General features: G+C 38.3%; 1 protein-coding gene and 1 non-coding gene across 3 annotated transcripts in view; one reads left to right on the top strand and one right to left on the bottom strand.

The window, feature by feature from the left end:
- SCFD2 (sec1 family domain containing 2) overlaps positions 1-26,108 on the bottom strand; it is a 431,480-nt gene that overhangs the window by 254,242 nt on the left and 151,130 nt on the right. The window lies entirely within an intron of this gene.
- LOC119472945 lies at positions 12,973-13,113 on the top strand. The gene has a single exon (XR_005202116.1). It is a non-coding gene; the product is annotated as a U4 spliceosomal RNA (small nuclear RNA).

Raw genomic sequence — 26,108 nt, 5'->3', positions numbered from 1 at the left:
TGCCTTTGTAGAGTCTCTCTGCAGGGGCTCCACCTTTTCAACAGGTTTCTGGCTGGGCATCCAGCCTTTCCAATACATCTTCTGAAATCTAGGTGGAAGCTGCCAAGCCTGCTTCACACATGCATTCTATGTGCCTACGGGTTTAACACCATGTGAAACCTGTTAAGGCTTAAGGATTGTGCCCTCCAGAGAAGCAACTAGAGTAGTATCTGGGGCCCTCTGAGCCACAGTGTCTGGGATCCTGGGAGCAGTGTCCTGGGGCTGCAGAGGGGCAGCAGGGCCTCAGATCTGGCCCCTGAAACTATTCTTCCCTCCTACACCTCTGGGCCTGTAATGGGAGGGGCTGCGTAGATTTCTGAAATGCTTTCAGGGCCATTTTCTCTCTGTATTGGATATTAGCACTTGGATCCCTTTTAGTTATGTAAAATCTCTCTAGTAAGTTGTTGCTCCACAGTCTGCTTGTACTCCTCTCTTGAAAATGTTCTTTCCATCTCTACTATGTGGCCAGGTTGTGACTTTTCCAAATTTTTATACTTTACTTCGCTTTTAAATATAAATTCCAACTTTAAGTCATTTCTTTGCCCCCATATCTGGTCATAGGTTGTTAGTAGCAGCCGCATCACATCATGAATGCTTTGCTGCTTTGAAATTTGTTCTGCCAGAAACTGTAAGTCATCTTGCATAACATGAGTGACCATCACTCCAATTCTCAATAACCTTCTCATTTCCATCTGAGACTTCATCAGCCTGGGTCATCACTGTCCATATTTCTATCAGCATTTTGGTCACAACTATTGAACCGCTTTCTAATAAGCTCCAAACTTTCCCTCATCTTCCTCTTTTCTTCTCAGCTCTCCAAACTCTTCCAGCTTCTGCCCATTCCCAAGTTCCAAATCCACTTCCACAATCTCAAGTATTTTTATAGCAACACCTCATTCCTGGTATCAATTTTCTGTGTTAGTCTGTTTGTGTTGCTATAAAGGAATATCTGAGACTGGGTAATTTATAAAGAAAAGAGGTTAATTTGGCTCACCATTCTGTAGGCTGTGCAAGCATGGCACAAGCATCTGCTCAGCTTCTGGTAAGGTCGTAGGAAGCTTTACAATCATGGTAGAAGGCAAAGAGTGAGCTGGCATATCACACAGTGAAAAAGAATGGAGGTTGGGGGAACAGAGCAGATAACATGCTCTTTTAAACAACTAGAACTCATGTAAACACTAAGCAAGAACTCATTCACCACTGCGAGGAGGGCACCTAGCAGTCAAGAGGGATCTGTCCCCATGACCCAAACATCTCCCACCAGGCCCTATCTCCAACATTGAGAATTGCATTTCAACATGAGATTTGGAGGAGGCAGATATCCAAACTATCATCCTCCAAACTTCAGCCTAAGCCATGGTGTGCGCAGGCTCATAGGATGTTGCCAGTGGCAGCCTGACAGAGTGCCCGAGGCTCTTCTGCTCAAAACATCATTTGCCATCACTGTAAGTCCTACTGCAAGGGTTCAAATTCTCATAATTAAAGTTACTCTGTTTCTTTGGGAAATGGGCTTTTCATATGTACTAGACAAAGTGCCAAAAGGTAACTTAGCATGTGTAAGAATCATTCATCGATGCATTCATGCAACAACAAGTGCATGAACAAACATTTATTGTGTGCATGCTACATTTCAGACAGTACTATACTCTGAGCATGAAAACAAAGCAAGACAGAAGATTCAAGGAGTTTATGGGTGAGTAGGGATAGGATTAAAGAGTTGTGGCAATGTAGTAAATAAGTCCTTTAGTAGAAGTATTTATTCACTTTGGAAACAGTTAAGGAACCTAAATCCTGGAAGAGGTATACCTCAACTGAGTCTTAAACAGTCAGCATCTAATATCAGGAAGGAGCAAAGCTTTGAGACACAAATAATGGAATAGGATCTTTTATTCCTTCAACAAATATTTAATGTACATTTACTAAGACTGTATGGTAAGCAGAATACTGGCCTCCCAAAGGAGCCTGCATCCTCGTCCCTGGAATCTGTGACTGTGGTCAAAAGGGACTTTGCAGATGTGATGAAGGTTGCAAATCTTCAGATGGGAGGATTAACCTACATTATCTGGGTGGGCCCAATCTAATTATATGAGTGCTTAAAAGTAGAGGACCTTTCCTGGCTGTGCTGAGAGAGAGTTGTGATGATGAAGAATCAGAGAGATTCAACACTGCTGACTTTGAAGACAGAAAAAGGAGGCCCGGAGCCATGGAATGCAGGAGGCCTGTGGGAGCTGGAAAGAGCAAAGAAACATATTCTATCCTAGAGCTTCCAGAAAGAGAGACAACCCTGATGACATCTTGATGTTAATCCAGTGAGACCTTCCAAATGGTAAGAGAAAAAATGCATGTTGTGTTAAGCCACTAAATTTGTGGCTTAATTAATTTGCTACAACAGCAATAGAAAATTAATACAAGTGGTTGATGTGAGGTAGGACCTGAGAAGTTCTGCATCGGGGTTCACAACTCAGGCAGGGAATCTGGTACATGAAGGTAGGATCCTGTGGTTTGAATGTTTGTCTCCTCCAAAACTCAAGCTGAAATTTAATTGCTATTGTAATAGTATTAAGAAGTGGGACCTTTTGCTGTGCAGAAGTTCTTAACTTGAATTAGATCCCACTTGTCTACTTTGGCTTTTATTGCAATTGCTTTTGGTGTTCTAGTCATGAAGTCTTTGCCTATGCCTATGTCCTGGATGTATTGCCTAGGTTTTCTTCTAGCGTTTTTATGGTGTTAGGCCTCATGTTTAAATCTTTAATCCATCTAGAGTTAATTTTTGCATAAGCTGTATGGAAGGAATCCAGTTTTCAGCTTTCTATATATGACTAGCCAGTTTTCCCAACACCATTGATTAAATAGGGAATCCTTTCCCCATTGCTCGTTTTTGTCAGGTTTGCCAAAGATCAGACGATTGTAGTTGTGTGGCGTTCATTCTGAGGCCTCTGTTCTGTTCCATTGTTCTATTATCTCTGTTTTGGTACCAGTACCATGATGTTTTGACTATAGTAGCCTTGTAACATAGTTTGAAGTCATATAGCTTAATGTCTTCAGTGTTTTTTGTTTTTGTTTTTTGCTTAGGATTGTCTTGGGTATGTGGGCTTTTTTTTAGTTCCATGTAAAGTTTAAGGTGGTTTTTTCCAATTCTGTGAAGAAAGTCATTGGTAGCTTGGTGGGGATAGCATTGAATCTATAAATTACTTTGGGCAGTATGGCCATTTTCCCAATATTCCTTCTTCCTAACCAGGAGCATGGAATGTATCTCCATCTGTTTGTGTCCTCTCTTATTTCCTTGCACAGTGGTTTGTAGTTCTCCTTGAAAAGGTCTTTCACATCCCTTGTTAGTTGTATTCCTAGGTATTTTATTCTCTTTGTAGCAATTGTAAATGGGAGTTCACTCTGAACTGGCAACCAATAGAATGGGAAAAAATTTTTGCAATCTACCCATCTGACAAAGGGCTAATATCCAGACTATACGGAGAACTTAAACAAATTTACAAGAAAAAACAACAATCCCATCAAAAAGTGGGCAAAGGATATGAACAGACACTTTTCAAAAGAAGACATTTATGCAGCCAACAAACATATGAAAAAAAGCTCATCATCACTGGTCATTAGAGAAATGCAAATGAAAACCACATTGAGATACCACCTCGCACCAGTTAGAATGGCGATCATTAAAAAATCTGGAGACAACAGATGCTGGAGAAGATGTGGAGAAATAGGAACACTTTTACACTGTTGGTGGAAGTGTAAATTAGTTCAACCATTGTGGAAGACAGTGTGGCGATTCCTCAAGGATCTAGAAATAGAAATACCATTTGACCCAGCAATCCCTTTACTGGGTATATACTCAAAGGATTATGAATCATTCTATTATGAAGACACAAGCACACGTATGTTTATTGTGGCACTGTTCACAAAAGCAAAGACTTGGAACCAACCCAAATGCCCATCAATGATAGACTGTATAAAGAAAATGTGGCGCATATACACCATGGAACACTATGCAGCCATGAAAAAAAAGATGAGTTCATGTCCCTTGCAGGGACATGGATGAAACTGGAAACCATCATTCTCAGCAAACTGATAGAAGAACAGAAAACCAAATACCACATGCTCTCACTCATAGGCAGGGTTGAACAATGAGAACATATGGACAAAGGGAGGGGAACATCACACACTGGGGCCTGGGGTGTAGGGGACTAAGGGAGGAATAGCAGGGGGTGGGGGGATTGGGGAGGGAGAGCATTAGGAGAAATACCTAATGTAGATGAAGGGGCAATGGATGTAGCAAACCACTACCATGGCACGTGTATACCTATATAACAAACCTGCACAGTCTGCACATGTACCCCAGAGATTAAAGTATAATAAAATAAAAAATGAAGTGGGACTTTTAAGAAATAATTAGGCCATAAGGGCTCTACCCTTATGGGTGAGATTGGGGCAGTTATAAAGTAGCAAGTTCAGCCCTCTCTTGCTCTCTCTTGACTGTTTCATCTTTCTGTAAGAGATAATGCAGCAAGAATGCCTCACCAAATGCCAGCACCTTGATATTGGACTTCCCAGCCTCCAGAACTGTGAGCCAATAAATTTCTAGTTGTTATAAATTACCCAGTCTCAGATATTGTTGTAGCAGCACAAAACAGACTAAGACATAGGGCTCAATACATACATGCTGAATGATTAAACGAACAATCAATAGCATACATGAATCGGCAATTCAGCCATACCCATTCTATCTGTACCACTAGGGATCCAGTGCATGTCTTCAGGGATGTGATGCAGAGGAAAGGCATAGAGATGCACTGAATTTACAGCTTGCTGCTTAACAATTTTACCTAGAACTAGTCAGTTCAAAACCGTGTAATCTCATAAGCCAATATTTATCAGATTCAGAATAATTATATAGGAGGACAGTAGTTTTTTAAGTTTGGTCCAGAGATACCTGAGATCCCAGAGATTCTGTCAAGAGGTCCATAAGGTCAAAATTATTTTTGTAATAATGTTAATACATTCTTTACCTTTTTTACTATATTGTCACTTGCACCAATAGTGCAAAAGCATGGTGGGTAAATTTGGTGGTAACAACACAGATAAAGGCAGTGGCTCCAAAGTAATAGTCACTGAATTCTTTACCACTAGGCTATGTACTCACAGTTGAATTTTGCAAGCAGTTTTACTTAAGAGCTCTTGATGTGACTGGGCATGGTGGCTCACACCTGTAATCCCAGCACTTTGGGAGGCTGAGGCAGGCAGATCACGAGGTCAGGATTTCGAGACCAGCCTGGCCAAGAGACAAGCCTAGCCAATATGGTGAAACCCTGTGTCTACTGAAAATACAAAAATTAGCCAGGCGTGGTGGCGGGTGCCTGTAATCCCAGCTACTTGGAAGGCTGAAGCAGGACAATTGCTTGAACCTGGGAGGCAGAGGTTGCAGTGAGCCGATGATCACATGATTGCACTCCAGCCTGGGCAACAGGGTGAGACTCTGATTTAAAAAAAAGACCTCTTGATAAGGTGGTCAAAATTATCAATCTTATGGACTTTCAATCCTAAATGTTTAATATTGTGCAGGACGAAATGGGAATATGTATGAAGCACTTCTGCTATATACTGAGGACAATGGTTATCTCTAGAAAAAGCATTTGTGCAATTGTTTGAGTTGTGTACTGAATTAATTCTTTCATGCAATAGCATTGTTACTTGAAAAAATGACAGAGAAGTTACAATATTTAAGACTTGGCTACTTGGCACACATTTTCTCCAAAATGAACAAAATGAGCCTGTTCCTTCAAGGAAAACAACTGACATACTTACTGTCAATGTTAAAATTCTGGCAAAAAGTCAAATTCTGGAAAACTTATGTATGCCACTGCCAGATGATTTATTGTTTAAAACTTTTCTGATGAGATCAGTGGTGACATTAAATGTGATTTTTTTTGAATTGCATAATAAAATATGTCAACATTTGGAACATCTGTATAATTTGGTGAATCAATGTTTTCCATATGACCAATGCATGATGTAAGAATATCAAGCATAGGCAAAAGATTCATCCAAAATACAAGGTAGACCACTGAATTTTAATGTAAAAGGGTACAAACAGCTCATTCATAGGGTTTCCAATACCACATTACAATTTACCTTCAAGAAATCACTACTTGTAGAATTTAGGTACAGTATCAAAAATGGATACCCACAAACATATAAAAAAGCTATAATAATATTGCTTTTTTATATTTTCCAACTATATGTCTGTATGAGGCTTGATATTTTTCATATTTTTCAACCAAAACAATATAGAGCAGCCTGAATGAGGAAGCAAACATAAGAATCCAGCTGTTTTCTACTCAGTAAAACAGTAAAAATATTTTCAAAAATATAAACAAATTTCATTGTCATGTTTTTGTTTTGAAAATATGGTTACTCTTCATAAAATATTTTATATTATGAAGCAAACACTGTTGGTGGGAATGTAAATTAGTTTAACCATTGTGGAAGACAGTGTGGCGATTCCTCAACGACCTAGAAATAGAAATTTCATTTGACCCAGCAATCCCATTACTGGGTATATGTCCAAAGAATGATAAATCTTTCTATTATAAGGACTTATGCACAGGAATGTTCATTGTGGCACTGTTTACAATAGCAAAGACCTGGAAGCAACCCAAATGCCCATTGATGATAGACTGGACAGGGAAAAGGTGGCACATATACACCATGGAATAATATGCAGCTATAAAAAATGATGAGTTAGTGTCCTTTGTAGGGACATGGATGAACCTGGAAACCATCATTCTCAGCAAACTGACATAAGAACAGAAATCAAACACTGTATATTCTCACTCATAGGCGGGTGTTAAACAATGAGAACACATGGACACAGGGAGGGGAGCATCACACACTGGGGTCTGTTGGGGGAAATTAGGGGAGGGACAGCGGGGGGGTAGGGAAGTTGGCGAGGGATAACATGGGGAGAAATGCCAGATATAGGTGATAGGGAGGAAGGCAGCAAACCACACTGCCACGTGTGTTCCTATGCAACAATTTTGCATGTTCTTCACATGTACCCCAAAACCTAAAATGCAATAATATATATATATATAAACAAGAATGAATATTTTTAAATTTTCTCATTATCAATTTGTAACACAGTAAATATGAATATCAATTTAAGGATATCAAATCTTACAAAGAAAGCTCATTATTTCCTATTCTCTTTTCCTCTTTCCACAGCTAAAATAAAGTGGTTGTAATCAACTTCAACTACGCTGTTAGAGAGGAAGGCCGAGAAACAAGATAGAAGGAAGATTAGTTCCATTGTGCTCATTTAAATTCATTAGGTGCTTCCTCAAGGACCTAGAAATAGAAATTCCATTTGACCCAACAATCCCATTACTGGATATATACCCAAAAGATTATAAATCATTCTATTATAAAGACAGATGCACACGAATGTTCACTGCAGCACTGTTTACAGTAGCAAAGACCTAGAACCAACCCAAATGCCAGTCAACGATAGGCTGGACAAGGAAAATGTGGCACATATACACCATGGAATACTATGCAGCCCTAAAAAATGATGAGTTCATGTCCTTTGTAGGGACATGGATGAACCTGCAAACTGACACAAGAACAGAAAATCAAACACTCATAGGCGGGTGTTGAACAATGGGAACACATGGACACAGGGAGGGGAGCATCACACACTGGGGTCAATTGGGCGGGGTCAAGGGAGGGACAGTGGGGGGATGGGGAGGTTGGGGAGGGATAACATGGGAAGAAATGCCAGATGTAGGCGACGGGGAGATGGAGGCAGCAAACCACATTGCCATGTGTGTAACTATGCAACAATCCTACATGATTTGCATATGTACCCCAGAACCTAAAGTACAATAAAAATAAAAATTAAAATAAAAAAATAAAATAAATTCATTAGGTCTGGGATGCAGCCTAAAGATTCTGCACTTCTAACAAATTTCCAGGTTGATGTCAATGCTTCTGATCTTGCAGCTCCTTTGAGCCCCCTGGTAAGGTACATGACTGCCCCTAGAACCTCAGTCCAGGATAAAACCTCCAGTGGAAGGATAGGTAGGTAGTTCCAGCACAAATAACGAAGACCACATTTTGAATGGCATGTGGACTCAACCATCCAACTATTTCTAGACTGCAATATGAAAGTGAAATAAGCTATCTGGTTCGAGTCCCTATGTTGCTTCTTTTGGTATAGCACTTTAATCTTCATACTAACATAACACATAAATATGTATCTCCAGCCAAATTTCTCTTCTTTGTTCTAAACCCAGCCAACTACCTACTGGACTTCTCTACTTGTATATCTCATCTGTAAATTTGATTCAACGTGTCTAAAGCTGAAATCAATACTTGTACCCCCAAATTGCCTCTTATTCCTCTATGTCCCATACAATTGTTTGGTACCATCACTACTGCAGTTGACCAAGTCAGAAACTTGAACTCTCCCAGAATTCTCCCTTGCCCCTGCCACATCAAATCAGCCAAGTCCTGATGATTTTTAAATATCCATCTCCTCTTATCCATTTCTTTTACCACCTAGGTTGTAACTACCATCATCTCTAGCCACAATATATCTCATTCTAAAACAAAAAATTGATCCACTTAAAGTTATTTAATGTTAAATAAAGTCCTCTAGACAAAGCCCTTAACATGAGATATGCATTCCTTTTATCTTCTTGGCCTCAATTAACTGCTTTTCCTCAACAGTCACGACTTCTTTCCTCATTGATTACAATTAAACTTTGAAGAACTACTTACATTTGCCTCTGTGCTTTTGTTCATGCAAAGCTTCCTGCCTAGAATGTTCTTTTCCTTCTTCACTTTGTCTTGAGATTCAACCTAAGCATTATCTTCTCTGACCTTCCCTACATGGGTTAAATGTACCTATTTTGCAATCCCAAAGGAGTCTCTATTTCTGTTTACCATGGCTTTTTATCACCCTAATTTTAATGATCTATTCATATCTAGCTCTCTTCTGAGACTGAAAAATCCTGGATAGCAAGAACCTCATCTTATTCCTCATTCCATCTCCAGGACCTAGCTCCGCCCTTTGAATACAGTTGGTATTGAAATCATACTTGTCTCTACAATGAAGTAGCCGACATTAGAAAAAGAGAAAAAATAAACACTTATAAAGATATAATTGTAGATTATCTTATTTAATTCTCCTAATTACCCTATAATATGGGTATTACTATTACAGAGGAAGAAATTGAGTTTGAAAAGGTTACTTGTCAAAGATATCAGCTGGCGAATGTTTGAGCTGGAATCCAACCCAACGCCATTTTTCTTCAAAATATACATCTAGTCTACTACACAACTTCCTCTCCGATGCTTCCCAGTCGGAGGAAAGCTAGAGTTTGCAGGGAAGAGGAATCCAAATCCTTGGGACAAGGATGATTATGATGAGGATTCTGACTAGGACAAATAGTTAAGGAACCTAGCTTATAAGATGATAGATAAATTATACGAGAGCAGAAGCAGTAGCAAGGAAACGTCACACATCAGAGGTAATCTACTGACTTGTGACTACTTAGACTTCCCTAGTAAGGTACATGACTGGCCCAAAGTCTCGGTCAAGGTTAAAACCTCCAGTGGAGGGAAACCAGATTTTCCCCCACCCCCTTGGCACATAAATACTATGTGCCACAAATATTAAGGCAGATTTTCCCATCTAGGATACCACCATGCCATGCCCACCCCCTTCCCAAGCCCTAGTGACAGCTGGCTGGGGCCTGGGACAGCCAGTGCCCCTGGGCCGGTGGCCACAAGTTCTGTGAACCCAGTAGATGCTGTACAAGTGCAGAATTTTTTTTTTTTTTTTTTTTTTTTGGTGAGGGGGGAGGGAGGGGCCAAATGCAGAATTTTTTATGTGAACCTACCACTATGTGAAAAAGGATGGGATGCACGTAAGAAATATGCACACACACAGAAAAATGCATAAAAAAGAATCCGATTCTGAAGTCATCTAACAGGGAAGAAATGATCTCCATGAGCAGCTGATTTAAAGATGATAGACTGGAAATATGGCATTAGCTTCAGATGCAAAGAAGGGAGAGGGTGCTAGATCAATGTTATGGAAATTGTAAGGTAGATTTAGTTCCTTTAGCAATGGAAATGGGAGAGTGGTAAGACACAAGGCAGAGAAGGGGCCAGATCATTCAGAGCGGTGTAGCCGGCCCATTGTGAGAACTTCTGCACTTCTGACATGGAAGTCAAAGGGTATGATCTTGTTTTAAAAGGCTTCTCATTTGGACTATGGTGAAGAGAATAAACTAGAGGGACAAGGGAGACAGGAAGTAATTTCAATAAACAAAGTGAGACATGGATCAAGGAAGGAGCACTGAATGTAATGTGAACTGGTAAAATTTCCAAATATTTTGAAGTTAAAGGCAGTGGTTTATTGATGGACTGAATATGGAGTATAAGCAAAAGAGTCTAGAATTATTCCAAGATTTTTAGATGGAGGTTCAGAAAAGGACGGGTGTTTCAAAAGAAAAAACAGAGAGGACAAAATTGCTGTAAAATGTAAGAATGGGACAGATACAAATATTTCAGAAAGGAGGATGTCTAAGCCCAGGACAATAAAAGAAAACAGAATTAATTGAAGGATTCTGGAGTGAAGAGCAAAGTAATGGCAAGTGTGAGAGGCAGGAAAGGTAGAAGAATGTACCAAAAAGACTTAATGGAGAGAATAAGCAGATGTAAAAAAATGCAAAGTTTAAGCTCCAAGTATCAGCATGTTTCCCAAAATGTATCCCTATAAGGGGCGCCGGCTGACATTCTGTGTCTGTGGAGTATACCATTCTCTGGTAGTGAGAAATAGTGAAGTCCTTGGAAGTGAAAACATTCTACAAACTTTCTCTTCTATTAAAAATGCCACTGGAGAAAAAAACTGTGGTATATTCACACAGTGGAATATTACATAACAATGAGAATAAATGCTCTGTCATGTATAAAACCATAGTACACATGAAACTCACAAACATAATGTATAATGGTGGAAGCCAGAAAAAATATATAATTATATCCATGTAAAATACAAAAGCCAGGGGAAATGTATCTAGGTTTTCAGAAGTCCCTACTCCTTAAAGGGAGGGAGCAACCGGGAGAGAGCAAAAGAGGGGCCTCCAGGGTTGCTGGGAATCTTCCAGGTTGAGCTGGGTGCTGATTACACAGCTGTCTTCAGTTAGTAAAAATTCATTGAGCTGTACTTTTCTATATTATATTGACTTCTATAAAAAGTTTTTAAAATGCCATTAAACCCGGCCATATTTCCTGTGTCCTGGGAAGAACAGAGCTATCTACTTAGAGCTCTTATTACAGATTAGCATTTATCCAAAGTAAGAGCAGGAAAACATAAGAAGCTTACAGGATTCATCAAATAATCTCATTCAGCTACAAGTACCTTTGGCTAGGGAGATAGGGAAAGGCCTTGATTTCAGAGGATAGAAAGAACAACTTTCAATGGACGCTCAGTTTAAAACACGCATATGTTTCAGGGGAGATATAAACTTTTTTGTAATGTTTTTTCCCATCTCTCGGGAAATGATGTTATGCTGTGCTTCAAACACAACTGCCAAGTTTAAGAGGCTGTTTTCTGTAAACAGGCCAGCTGGGCCATAAGTTGCACGAAACGAGGGACAAGCGACTTCTTCAGAGAGCAGAACAGAACACCACAGGGGATTGGGAACGATGCATCCAATAAAACCGCCAGTCATTCGTCTTTATCTGGCCACATTTAATGATTTAAGAACTCTTGTTGTCATGTTATCATCAATCAATTACAATGATTGAGCAGCCTCTAAAAACCCAGAGTTTTTAAAATGCAACTATCTGTGACCTAAATTTCCTGCTGATTCTGTTGGCCCCAGGTTAGGCCTGTTTGTCTATCATCAAGGGAGCCAATAAAAATAATAAAAACAGGTCAATACTGGGCTTTCCAAAGCTTTTATAAAAATCTTCACACTTCTCCAACCAGTGCCAACTCAGCATGTCCACTCTTTGCTTGAGCTCTTGGTAAACGCTGCCCCTAATTACAACTATTTCACAGAATGTATACATTATCTAAAAACCTGGGAGTTTTTTTGTTTGTTTCATTTTTCTTTCTCCCTTGCTTGCTCCTTTTTAGTCTGGCTAAGCAACAATTTTGCAACTCTGAGCAGGCAAGATAAATGATGTCATTTTGCTGTATTCCGCAAAGGAACTACATTTTGGCAAATTAGGGAATCTATGAGAAGCTGAGAATCTAAATTTTAGCTATCTGAATGGAGAATGTGATACTGCACTCCCAAGCCTGTGCTAGAATCTGACTTCCAAGATCCACAGAACAAGCAGAGACTACCGAATGTTTAAGGAGGAGGGAGAAAATGGTCAGTAAAAAAGGACAGTTTAAAAGTCGTCTGTAGAAATCATGGCAGTTGTCTTAACGGCTATTTCAACACATTTCCTATCACTTGTTTGGGAAGTAGGAGAAGGGCATCTCAATGGCTGAGGCCTCCAGGTCCCTTATAAGAGTGACCAGCAACACGGAAATTCTATTCAGTAACAAAGCACCATTCCTCACATGCGGAAACCTGCGGGCCCAGTGCAGCCAGGACAAGGCCCTGGAGTCCTCTTCTACAAGCATCCCAGCCAGAAGCTCTGCAAGTTAGACCAGCATATTCAAAAGCAATTCTGAAATGTTCTCTGCTCGAACGGAGAAGTCTGGACAAGCTCCAGAAAAGGCTTGAGTGCTGGAATCAGGGCCCAAAGTCAAAATCATGAAAGTACGAAATTGCCTTTAGGGGTTTCTATTTTCCTTTCTCTCAGTTTGGCCCTCCCATGTCCCCACCCAGAACTCACTGGATTCTTCCCAGCACCAGCAAATGAACCATCCCTCCTCTAAAAAACGAATGACTGAGCTTTGCGCAATGCCAGTATCACAGCCAATGAGGTTTATCCGAGGCGCGATTACTGCTCGTTGAAAACTTTTCCCAATACCCCGCCATGACGACTTGAAATATAGTCGGCATTGGCAATTTTTGGCAGTCTCTATGGGGACTGAATTTAAAAAAAAAAAAAAGAGAAGAAGGAATGAATGGCTGGATGGCTGCATTTAAAAAGAGGAAAAGAGGTCAGGCCCAGTGGCTCACACCTATAATTCCAGCACTTAAGGAGGCTACGGCAGAAGGATCACTTGGGGTCAAGAGTTTGAGACCAGCATGGCCAACATGGCAAAACATCATCTGTAGTAAAAGTACAAAAAAATTAGCTGGGCGTGATGGCAGACACTTGTAATCCCAGCTACTCAAAAGGCTGAGACACGAGAATTTCTTAAATCCAGCAGGTGGAGGTTATAGGGAGTCAAGATCACACCACTGGACTCCAGCCCGGGTAACAGAGCAAGACTCTGTCTTGGTGGGGTTGGAGGGGAGGGGAGAGGAGAAAAGAGAACCAAAGAGGAAGTGAGATGACTCTTTAATGGTTAAATTTCTGGCTTGTTGGTAGTTCAGCAGAATTTGGCACCAGAAGACTTTCTGGATCTCTTGAAATAACATTTTACGGAAATGAACTGAAAGGTACTTCATCTTCTCCTCCTCTTTTAAAAATGCACACGTGTAGATTCAGAAGGAACATCTCATTTCCTTAAAGGAATAATATGAAAGGCTGTAACTGAAGACTGCTATACCTCTTAACCATAGCAAGGCATTTAGCATCTCTGGGTCTCAAGTTCTTGATAAAAAGGAAGATAATACCATGCACCTCACCAGGCTTTCATGGAATAGAAGTGAGATGAACACTCCATAAAGTATTGCATATTTGTTTTACTGCTACTATTTTATTACCTTCTCCAAAAGGATGCTTCTGTTTATTTAGAGAGAGGCCTGGTGTGCAAGGTATATTTATGTTTCTCTAAAGATTCACCTGTCCACTGCCCCCAAATGCTGAGTCTTCACCACTTGTTCCGTGGAGCCCCTGAGCGACCGCTGCACTGCCTCACTCCACACCGCCAAATCCTTCAGATGTCCCTCAGGACCACCTTGACATGGTCACATCACCCCCTCACAGTGTGCGCCGCAGTAGCTCCGCGCGCCTAGGTCCAGCCCAGCTACTGCCACGGAGGCTCTGGCATCCCTTGTAGCCACCTAGAAGACCCGGAGAACACATCTAGAAGTAAGGAAAGTATCGGCAGGGCATGGTGGCTTATGCCTGCAATCTCAGCACTGTGGGAGGCCGAGGCGGGCAGATAACTTGAGGACAGGAGTTCAAGACCAGACTGGTCAACATGGCAAAATCCCATTTCCATTAAAAATACAAAAATTAGCCAGGTGTGGTGGCATGCCTGTAATTCCAGTTACTCAGGAGGCTGAGGCAGGAGGATCGCTTGAACCTGGAGATGGAAGTTGCAGTGAGCCGAGATCATGCCACTACACTCTAGCCCGGACAACAGAGTAAGACTCCAGAGTCTTTAAAAAAAAAAAACAAAAAAACGAAGGGCAGTATAGTCATTCCTTATTTCCTTATGAGAGACTTTTAGATCAATGAGAAAGAAGACTAGAAAGAACTGACAGATAAATTCCTCACCAGCTTCTCCCTTACAAACTATTGCAAGCAGCAACAATGCTAGAACAAGCTGTGTTTTGTGGCGCCCTGGCCGGCTCAGTAGTGCAGCCCCCGGAGTGTGCTTTTCTTCCTTCCCTAATTCACACTCCTTGTTCCCTCACTCTTGCTGCTCCTGGATTCCACCCACCTTTCCTTTTAAGCATTACCATGAAAATTTTGCCTCAACTCTGTTTCCTAGGAAAACACGATGAAGATACTTAGAGGATGGCACAAGGGTGAATTAGGCAAATAGAAGCTTCCTGAAGCCACTGAGCTGTTTTGAGTTTGAGTGGGTTTGTGTACGTGTGCATGCACTGTCTCTTCAAACATATAGTTGCATAAATTTTGAAATAGAAAATCCTTGAAGAAAGGGAAAGAAAATCCTTGCCTATCTTTATATGATTAATGAAAAACAAACACTAATCGGAGTGATTTAAAAAAAAAAGAATCTCCTTGTTGTTGTACACCTGATGGGTGTAGAATGGAATCTCCACTCCCCGCGCTGACTTGCACAGCCCTAAGTGACCAGCTCTGCCTTCCTCTCCTTTTATCCAGTACTGCTCCTGCTCCCACCCCCACTCTTCCCTTCTGTTTGCTTCAGCCACTTTGGCCTCCATTCACCCAATTACTCTTCTCGGCTTTATATTTCTCTACAGACCTTCTCATCATCTTACTTACTATAGGTTTTACTCACTTACTTTGGTTATTGTCTGTCTTATTTCACTAAAATACTCAGGGAGACCAGGATTGTTGAGTGTTTTGCTCATTGCTCTAGCCCCAGTATCTAAGACACACTTGATATACAGCAGGAAATCAAACTTTATTGAATGACTGGATGACTGAATAAATGAAGTCTCTAAATATTGACCCCTACAAGATACGATTTTCTCCAAGTCATCTTTTCTCACATGTAGTCTTTTAAGTTGCTGCAGTAAAATATAAATAACATAGAATTTGCCATCTTTATCATTTTAGGTGTACTTTCTATCTGTATACATTTGACTATTCTTGGTACTGCATAGAAGTGGTAACGTATAATATTCATCCTTTTGTGTCTGGCTTACGTTATTCAGCATGTCTTTAAGATTCATCCATGTTGTAGCATGTGTCAGAATTTCACTCCTGTTTAAGGCTGAATAATATTCCACTTTGCATATATACCACATTTTATCGATTCATTTGTCAACTAATACTTAGATTGTCTCTACTTTTCAGATATTGTGAATAATGCTGCTATAAACACTGATGTATTAGATATCTTTATAAAGATGTAAAGATGTATATTTATATGTTTTTGGTATAAAAAAAAAAAAGGAGACCTCATAGGTCATGACATTGAATCTTTGTCAATATACAGTCTTTCTTTTTGTGGCAAAAAGAAAAAAATCTGTGAAACCACCGGCTGCTTGCCAGGTAGAAGTCATTCACTCTGCATTGGTAATGACAGGTATACCCTTACTTCATGCTTTTGAAATGGACCTGCCTTGTAAGAAAGTACATAAAGAGAATGGAGGATTGAAAGATACAACAAAAAGAGATAAATCTGGAAGTTACAAGAAAAAAAGTAAGACAAACATAACCCAATTCTCTAGCTTAAAAAAAGGTAAAGTTAGTGAAAATGAGGAAGAAAGATTATGGTAACCTGAAGTAAAATAAAGTATTTTCCTCACTCCTGCTGCAAGTGGTAATACATGAACACAGAAAGCAATGTGGCACCCATCCACAACCAAGGCACCAGCAATCAACACTTGGATTAAAGATAACACAAGGACCAGAGATCACATTCTGAGGATCAAAAGATGCTGTAATATCAAAAATGTCCACAAAAAAAAAAAAGACTCCACGTACTGAATTCTTTGCAATCTAGGTCCACATACCAAGATAAAGCACTCTTCGACTTGTTTTATGGTTTCAGGCCTAACATTTAGTCTTTAACTCATTTTCAGTTGATTCTTGTGAGATATACAAAAGTGTTCAATTTAATTCTTTTGCATCTGATACACAGTTTTCCCAACACCTTTTATTGAAGAGACCATCCTTTTCCTACTGTGTGGTTTGGGCATCTTTGGCAAATATCAATTTTCTGAAAATTCATGGGTTCATTTCTGGATTCTCTGTTCTGCTTCATTGATGAATGAATGATATTTAGGCCAGTAGCATGCTATCGTAATTACTGTAGGTTTGTAAAATAGTTTGACAGCAAGTAGTGCAGTGCCTCCAGCTTTGTTCTTTTTTGCTCAAGATTGCTTTGGCTAGCTACATAGTAAAGAAATGAATAATATTTCATTGTGTACATATTTACCACATTTTCTTTATCTGTCCATCTATTGATGTACATGCAGGCTGATTCCATAACTTGGCTACTGTGAATAACCCTGCATGAACATGAGAGTGCAGATCTCTCTTCAACATAGCAATTTCATTTCCTATGGATATATGCCCAAAGTGGTATTGCTAGATAAATGATAACTCAAAGTATTTTGAGGAGCCTTTGCATAGTTTTCTATAATGGCTGTATGAATTTATGTACCCATCAACAATGTGTAAGAATTCCCTTTTCTCCATATCCTCACCAACACATATTTTTCTGTTGTTTTGATAACAGCCATTCTAATATAATGATATCTCATTGTGGTTTTAATTTGTACTTTCCTAATAATCAGTGATTTGGGGCCTGTTTTTCATTTTCTTTGTTGGTCATTTGTATACCTTCTTTCGAGAAATATCTGTTCAGGCCCTGTTCCCATTTGTGGCCCATATATGATCTATTCTGAAGAATATTCCATGTGCAGTTGAAAAGAATGTGCATTCTGTTGCTGTTGCATGTAATGTCCTGTATAAGTTTGTTAGGTCTATTTAGTCTAAAATGTAGTTCAAGTTCAATGTTTGTGGATGAATTTCCTCTTTGGATAATCTTCCCTTGTTGAAAGTCAGGTATTGAGGTCTCCTACCATTAGTATATTGCAATTTATTATCTCTCTCCCTTCATATCCTTTAATATTTACTTTATATATTTAGGTGCTTCAATTTTGGTATAATATACTTATAACTTATACTTATATTCTCTTGATGAGTCTACCTTTTTAGCATTGTATAATGTACTTCTTTGTGTCTTTATAGTTTTTGACTTGAAGCCTATTTTTTCTAATATAAGTACAGATGCCCCTTAACTTACAATAGGGTTATATCCTGATAAATCCATCATAAGTTGAAAATATTGTAAACAAAGTAAATCAAAAGTTCGTTTTTGACTTATGATATTTTCAACTTACCATGGGTTTATTAGGATGTGTCCCATCATAAGTCAAGAAGTATACTGAATATGCATTGCCTTTGCATCATGATAACATCAAAAAATCATAAGTAAATCAAAAGTCAGGAACCATTTGTATAACTAACCCTGTGGTTTTTTGATTTCGATTTGTGTGGAATATCTTTTTCCATCCCTTCACTGTCAGTCTATGTGTGTCCTTAAAAGTGAGGTAGTCTCTTATGGGCAGCATATAGTTGGGTCTTGCTTCTTAATCCATTCAACTACTCTGTGTCTTTTTATTGGAAAATCTAATCAATTTACATTCAAAGTAATTATTGATAGCTAAGGGCTTCATATTGCCACTTTATAATTTGTTGTCTGGTTGTTTTGTAGATACTCCATTTCTTTCTTCCTCTGTTCCTGTCTTCCTCTGTTCCTGTCTTCCTTTGTGGTTTATAGTCTCCTCTAGTGGTATCCTTTGAATCCTTTTTCAGTTTTGTGCTGCTTCTACACATTTTTGCTTTGTAGTTACCATGAGGCTTAAGAAAATGTTACAAGCTACTAACTCTGATCACATACAACTCTCACTTTTACTCCCCATGCTCATACCATATAGACATACACACATCATACAGCAGGTTCAGATCCCTGTGACTTCAATAGAATTATCAACTAAAGAATACAAATTATATATAAAATGTTTAAAGAAATAAAAGATGAAAGCAAAATAATTAAGGTATGAATAAGGAACTATCAAAAATTACCTGATATTTTAAAATAAGAAAAGTTTTTAAAAGTGAAAAACATATTTGAAATTAAAAACTCAAATACTGACTTCAAATATTAAAGAGGAAAATAGTAAAATGGGATAAATCTGAAGATACCAACAAAACCATGGCAAAGAAATAAAAGACAAAAATATGGAAATAACATTGAATGTGAAGGTCTAAAACATGTTTAATTAGAGTTTCTAAATAAAAAAATGAAGAGGAGACATAATGCTAAATGATATATGAGAATTTTCTAAAACTGAAGAAAAACATAAAACCACAGAAACAGGAAATACAATGTGTACCAAGCAGGGAGAATTTAAAGATATCCAGAATTAGACATTATAAGATTATAATGAAATTGTAAAAAATATATACATACACATCTGAAAAGCAGCCAAAGAAAAATGGATCACATACAAAGAAACTGACATTACAGTGACTGCAGATGTATCAATAGCAACAATCCAAGCTGAAAATAGTAAAATAAATAATATCATCAAAGTTTTAGTCATCTTTGTGCATTTAGCTTCTATTATAGTACCAAGTACACCCCAAAATGATCCAAAAATGCTGGTCTAATAAACCAACTACTTCAATACAATGATTAAATTGGGCACTGGGAAGAATGGAATGAGAGTCACATTAATGAAATCTGAATTGGCTTATTTCCTCATTTGTTAGAGTCCTGAAGTGAAGGAGGGTGCAACAGTAAATTCACCATAAAGTGGGAAACATCTGCTAATGTGAATTAAGTCTTCATATCCCCACACCTCACCCCTTGTCATCAGTCAAAAGAAATGCCATTTATTCAGTATAGTTAGCATGGAATGTTTTTGTTTATAATAAAGATCTGTGTCACCCATATAAATGTTTCTGCCTATGCAGTGCAGCGTAGATGACTGTTTGCATGTTTGTGACAGACCACTGTTCCATATTGACTATAGAAAGTCTTAGTCAGCGCTAATTTCAGTTTACTCTGGGATTTCAGATTCTGCTGACTACAGATAAAATTTTTCTCTCCCAACAATGGCTGCATACTTTAACCAGCTCCATAGAATTCCACAGGAGTCTGAATTGAAATACAGAACTAACAAGGTACCCTAACAAATAGAAAAACTTCAAATCGCTTTTAGAGTTAATAACTTCTCCACTTAGTTAAAAAGCAAATATTAGTATAGAAATATGTTTTATTTCTTAAAGCTATGTAATGTGATATATTTTAGTTTGGTTTAAATTTTGAATTTCCTGTTTTCAGGGACTAGGAAATTGGATGTTCAAATTCACTTGAGACAAAACTGTAATGTTTTCCAAATAATTAAAATATAATAAAAAATCCTACTAAATTTAAAATTGTATTTTTCCACGGAATGAGGCTAAAAATTATTTTAATCTGCAAGTAATTCAATGAGTTCATATGAAAACTATATGTTTCTGAAATTTTTTCATTTCCTTTAGCATTCATTATACACTGAAATTAATTCCTAATTGAAAATTGAAACTCCTGAAATATCACCATAAATCAGGTTTATATCTGTCATTAGTTTATTTATGCCTTATCATTTTTTTCAAAAAAGATTTAAAGCAAAAAGGTTAATGACTAATTTAGGACACTTTGGCATCTTTAAATTTGTCTTCATGAATATTTTATTAAGCCTCATGGCTATAAGCCATGACAATTTCAAAATGGAAAAGCACACTAGCAGATAAGACAGCTGCCACTTTCAGTGACCTTGGATATATCACTTAGGCCCTCTCTTCATCTGTAAAATGGGAACACTGCAAAGAGGATTCCAAAGGTCCCTGGTTCTAGCTTTGCACATATGGAATCTTTATATCTCCTCAGTTCCTGACTTCCTTAATTATTCATTAAGGCTCTAGCCCCAAAACTGTGAATTTATAACCATTGTGATGGTTTTTCTCCCATTCCATTCTTTACACCTCTCTACCTGCCACATAGTTGCCCATTTGCAATTACTTTCTATCTATTCAAATGATATTTTTTACTTTATTTCACAGAACAGCCTCATTCCATCGAGGAAGTGTTCTCAATGGTGAAGATAATAATGGAATGTATCATGATAAAAATGTATCATTGAATACTTAGATTTCAATTAAAAAACATAGTCAAACTAGATAAATAGTAGTCTACCTACAAATAACTTCTTTCAAAAGTCTGCAAATTAAAGCATAAGTAAAATATATTTTGCCAAGTCTAAAAACACTGGATAGATTTTTAAGCAATACAGACAATACCCAAAGGAAATTTGTTTTCATAAACTGGTAGAATATAATACATAGCTCTGAAACACATAACTGAAACCCTCCTTAAGCCTCTTAGCGCTCTTTGGGAGTGAGCTGATGAGATACCTTGGGGAGGAAATGAACTGTTACCTTGGCCAGACAACTTAGCCAACACAGAAACACTCTCACTCTCACCACACCTTAAAATTGCCTCTGCTTTCCACTATGAGCTTAAAGAAGGGACCTAAATAGAAAGGAATAACTACCATGCTAAGCAAGTGGCAGCTGAGAGACAAAGCCTTCTAGACTACTGTTCTGACTGCACTGTGAGAAAGCTGACAGGTGAGTGGATCAGACAGCAAAGGTTTTGGCCAGGTGCACTGGCTCACGCCTGTAATCCCAGCACTTTGGAAGGTTGAGGTGGGCATATCACCTGAGCTTGGGAGTTTGAGACCAGTTTGGCCAGCATGGTAAAACCCCATCTCCAGTAAAAATACAAAAATCAGCCGGGAGTGGTGGCAGGCACCTGTAATCCCAGCTACTCAGAAGGTTGAGGCAGAAGAACCACTTGAGCCTGGGAGGCAGAGGTTGCAGTGAGCCGAGATCGTGCCACTGCACTCCAGCTTGAGTGACAGAATGAGATTTTGTCTCAAAAAAAAAAAAAAAAAAAAAAAAAAAAAGAGAGAGAGAGAGAGAGAGAGAGAAACAAGTTTTAAACAGTTAGATAAAATGTACTTCTTCCTCATCTGTTTTCTGTTCCCTTCTTGTTAGCTTTTCCTTCCTCCTTGTCCTTTTCTTCACCCATTCATTTTTACATTTTTTTTAACAAATGTGTGTTCAGGCACTGAGGGCTACATAGAAGAGATACATTGGTGAATAAACAATATAGTTCATCCCATTATAAAGATTAGAGTCTAGTGGGGAATAGAAGCATATAAGCAGACAATGGCAAAACAGAGTCAGTCAAAGAAAGTAAATAGCATCCCTGGTGTTACAGGAGTATACGCTTGAGGTACCCAATCCACAATTGAGGTATCGGTAAAGAATGCTTCCTGGAGGAAGTAAAGACCATGCAGAACCTGAAGGAGAGAGGACAAGGAGTGGGCTAGGAGAAGGGAGAGGGGATTAAGGTTTATTTATTTGTTTGCTTTGTAATTTAAATTGAGCAAAAAAGTAAAAATTAAAAAAATAAGATATGAAAACTAATATTTAACAGGATTAAAATAAGAACATGCCTAAACTTTGGGACCCTTATGAAATCTTCCATCTTTCTTACATTTTGGCCATTAGGATGATGGAAACAGCTTAATAGTTATAAAGCAACACCTTTCAGAACAAAGTTGTACTAGCTTCCATTGCTTCATTCAGAAGTGGCCTGAATATATAACAGGCTACATGTTCTTGGCTTCATATCTGCATAATCTGAGCAAGCACATACAACAGTTAATCCAAGCAAAGACAATGACATAGCCAGTTTCATCAGCATTAGCTAACAAATGCCTTTCAGAGTCTATAAAATTGACTAGAAAATGTAACCTACTCCTAGAAACATATCCCATTTAAAAACGTAATTTATGTCACTGACTTTCAGTACTATAATGAGTGGTAAAGGCCATTTTATTGGAGATTGTTTCTTGTGCCCAAATATTCTATTTTCCTTACATCATTTAGTAACATAACCACCTGTTAACTTGGTACATGGCTACCTAGGGAAGAAGACTACATTTCCCACCAGTCCTTGCAACTAGATGTCATGGAAGTGAGATCTAGCCAATGGGAGGGTGAGAGATATGGTGAAATGTACAATTTCTGGGTCATTACCTTAAAGGGAACATACTGTACCCATCTGTTCCTCTCTCTTTCTTTCTTTGATCTCTGGAATCAGGAAATAATTGCAAGAGCTGAAACAGCTATTTGGGACCACAAAATGGAAATAGCATAGACAGCAGAACAACAGTAACTGGAACCCTCATACCAAGAAACTGCATTGCCAGCTCTACACCACTGATGGAGATTTTTACATGAGAAAGAATAAAATTTCTATCTTGCTTTTATCTACTGTATTTTAGGGTCTTTTTACTTGTTTTAATATACCCTGGATGCTCATGAAACAATCTTTCTACCAGCTACAAGAGATTAACTTTCCTGGAGAGCAAGCATTCTTTGTAGTTGGAATTGTTGTGATGAATTTGATGCATGTCTTTGCTAGACAGAAAAAGCATTTAGAAAAAAACAAATGAAATATAAAAATACCTTCCCTAAATAGGAGCCAGTGAACATTACCAATAGCTAATTGAGTCTCATACATTATAGACTGATAAGAGAGAAAAATATTTTTCATTTACTTTAGGCCACAGGGGCTGACTCAGTGAAACACGCAATCCAAAGAGAAATATAGAGAGTAACAAAATTCTTTTGAAATGATAATCCTTTGTGATATTAAATTTAAGATAAGTAAACTGTACAGCAACCATATAACAAAACACCTTATCTTATACCCTTAGGTTCTAGTAAACCATGGTAATTCTAATCTAAAATAATACTTTGCATCAGCAAACCAACAGAATGGCATCCTTGAAAATGCTTCTCTGAATAGGAAACATTTTAGGTATATTACAGAAGTAAGTAACTCTCATCTGCTTTGAATTATAATAATAATTATAATGCATTTGTTTCATTTCAAGTGGCACTCCATTATGCAAATGCTTTCACAAATTAAAATACGTTTCTGAGATTTAAAAAACTCAGTTGACCTTGTAGAGAAAGGGGAGAAAAGCTTCCCAGGAAGATCCAGGGACTGTGCTAGACTCTATGGATACCAAGAAGATATTATCCTCAACTTCAAAGAGTTCAAAGTCTAATGGGGGAAGGAATGATAGAAGGACAGGCCCTGAGACCCAACCGTAATGCAGTATAGATTTTCCCTAGCAGGTGCTATGTACGAGCACAGAGGAGAAACTGATCCTGTCTAGAAAGAAGACTGGAAATCTTTACAGAGCAGGTAACATGGAAGGTAGGTCTGAAAAACAAGGCTTTTTACATGGCATCTTCAGGAGTGAAGGGTCAGCACTGGGAGGCCAGGGTAGAGGTTGGCAACCTGAGTGATATGTCCCTCTAGATGCTATTCCTCTAGAGGGCATCTAGAAATGGGGGTGGGGTATATCCTGTTGACACTACAACTAGGAACACTATAGGCATTTACTATGGAAGATGGAAAGTAGGGCTGGGACACTAAATATCCTTCAATTATCAAGACAGCACTGCACAACAAAGAATTGTGCAGTCTAAAATGTCAATTGCATCTCTACAGAATTAAGGTAGTTGAAGTTATGTGATGGGATAAAAGACTACAAAGGTAAAAAGCCTATTCAAAATGGCATCTATAATTTCTCCTCCCCTCTTTTCCAATAAGTAGCCTTTACTTCCAGAGCAGAACCACACTGATTGCACATTCTACATCTAAGGGAGCAGAGTTCAAATAATAGATAGCATAGATTTGTATATTTATTATGACAATTTTCTAGCAGAAGCAATGGGGTATCTTGAGGAAGGGAAGCTTTTCTTATTCCTATAAAGGTGCCATATGAACTAGAAGCAGTCCTGTGTGTTTTCTAACTCCTAAACCGTACAAGGAAAACTGGTTCTAGTGAGGGAGGAAGTGGTGGTTCTGATGGATATGGATAGAAAGAAGACAATAGGGGAGATAGTCTCAAGAATGAGGGAGATGGTCTCATGTTTCATTGTGTCCCACTCCAGTTTATGAAAAGTGCTAAAGATCAAGAGCTGCAACTAGCCTTTAGTCTACCAACATTCAACCACATGAACATGCTCTCTCCCAAGCCCCAGGGACTGGCTTCTGTTTTCAAGATTAAATGGAGAAGGGCCTGGCAGTCATCATCTATTGTACCTAGTCCTGTCCCAGGTTCCAGACTGCTATATAGTGCTGCTCTTAACATTCTATTATAGGCTCCAAGCTTCCTGCTTCCTAGTCTCTCATGTTGACTGTTGTTTTGTTGCAGGTTCCTATCTCCAACCAAAAGAATCCTGCAAGTACCCAAAACAGCAAAGGTATCAAATATAATTTCTTAAAACTCTTTTTATTATCTAACTTAAACTGGAATTACTCTAAGATATTATTTTAAGCTACTGTTTTAGTTACGAGGAGTAATAAAATGCATACACATACACATATATGACACTGTTTGAAGATATTTAAATTTAACTGTAATTACAATCTTTAACTAAGACTCTCAGACTTTCTTAAAGCTCTTTCTAAAGTTAATTAGTAACCAATAAACAATCTTCAAAATAAAAGCACAATATATAAAAGTTAATAAAACTGGCTCCAAGTTAATTAAATTTATTTTCCTTCAGAAATAGCCTGCCCTCCTTCAGATGTAACATGGATAACTTTGTGAAAACAAGGCAGAAAATAGTGAAATGTGCAATCCAGCAACTACTAACACACAAAAAAATCAGAGGGATATTCTGCTTGATAAAAAAATCCACACGGTAGGTCTCATTCTACAGTCAGCACTTTTCTAACTTTTGTTCAAGTTGTGATCATGAAAACAGTGCTTAACATTGACTTAGCTCTTGACTGCGTGCCAGGTAGCATCTCACATGCTTTACATGTATGAACGCATTTGATCTTTACAACAGTCCTATGAGATGGTGCTATTATTATCCCAGTTTTATAGTCTGAGCCTTTCCCACCCTTCAAGATCTGGTTTAAATTTCACTTCCTCACAAATAATTTCTTAATTGTTTCCACCAATTCATATTATTTTCTACCTCCCCCTTGTTCCACTATATTAAGTATATCTCTTACAGGACTTACCATAGTTCACCCTAAAGCTCCTGCTTCTCTTTCTCATCATTACATCACAAGTTTCTGGGGAGGCACACTCTGTCTTATTCACTTTTGTATCCCTACAATGCCTAGCAGAGATTCTTGCACAAAGAACATGCCCAGAAAATGTTTGTGGAAGTTACTTATACTAGCATTAATATGGGAGAAAAAGGAAGAAAGGAATTTAGCAGTAGCTCTAAAAACAAAGAGTCATGAATAAAAAGTAACAAGCAATTATTCTGTTTCTACAGATGAGAGAACAAAAGAGATCACAGAGATCAAAAAAAGAGATGAGAGAACAAAAGAGATCACAGAGATTTTGAGATAAAACATT

Source organism: Cebus imitator, unplaced genomic scaffold (genome assembly GCF_001604975.1).
Source record: "Cebus imitator isolate Cc_AM_T3 unplaced genomic scaffold, Cebus_imitator-1.0 Scaffold124, whole genome shotgun sequence".
Taxonomy (NCBI): domain Eukaryota; kingdom Metazoa; phylum Chordata; class Mammalia; order Primates; family Cebidae; genus Cebus; species Cebus imitator.
Note: the sequence above shows the minus strand (reverse complement) of the source record. Positions and strands in the feature narration are given on the sequence as shown.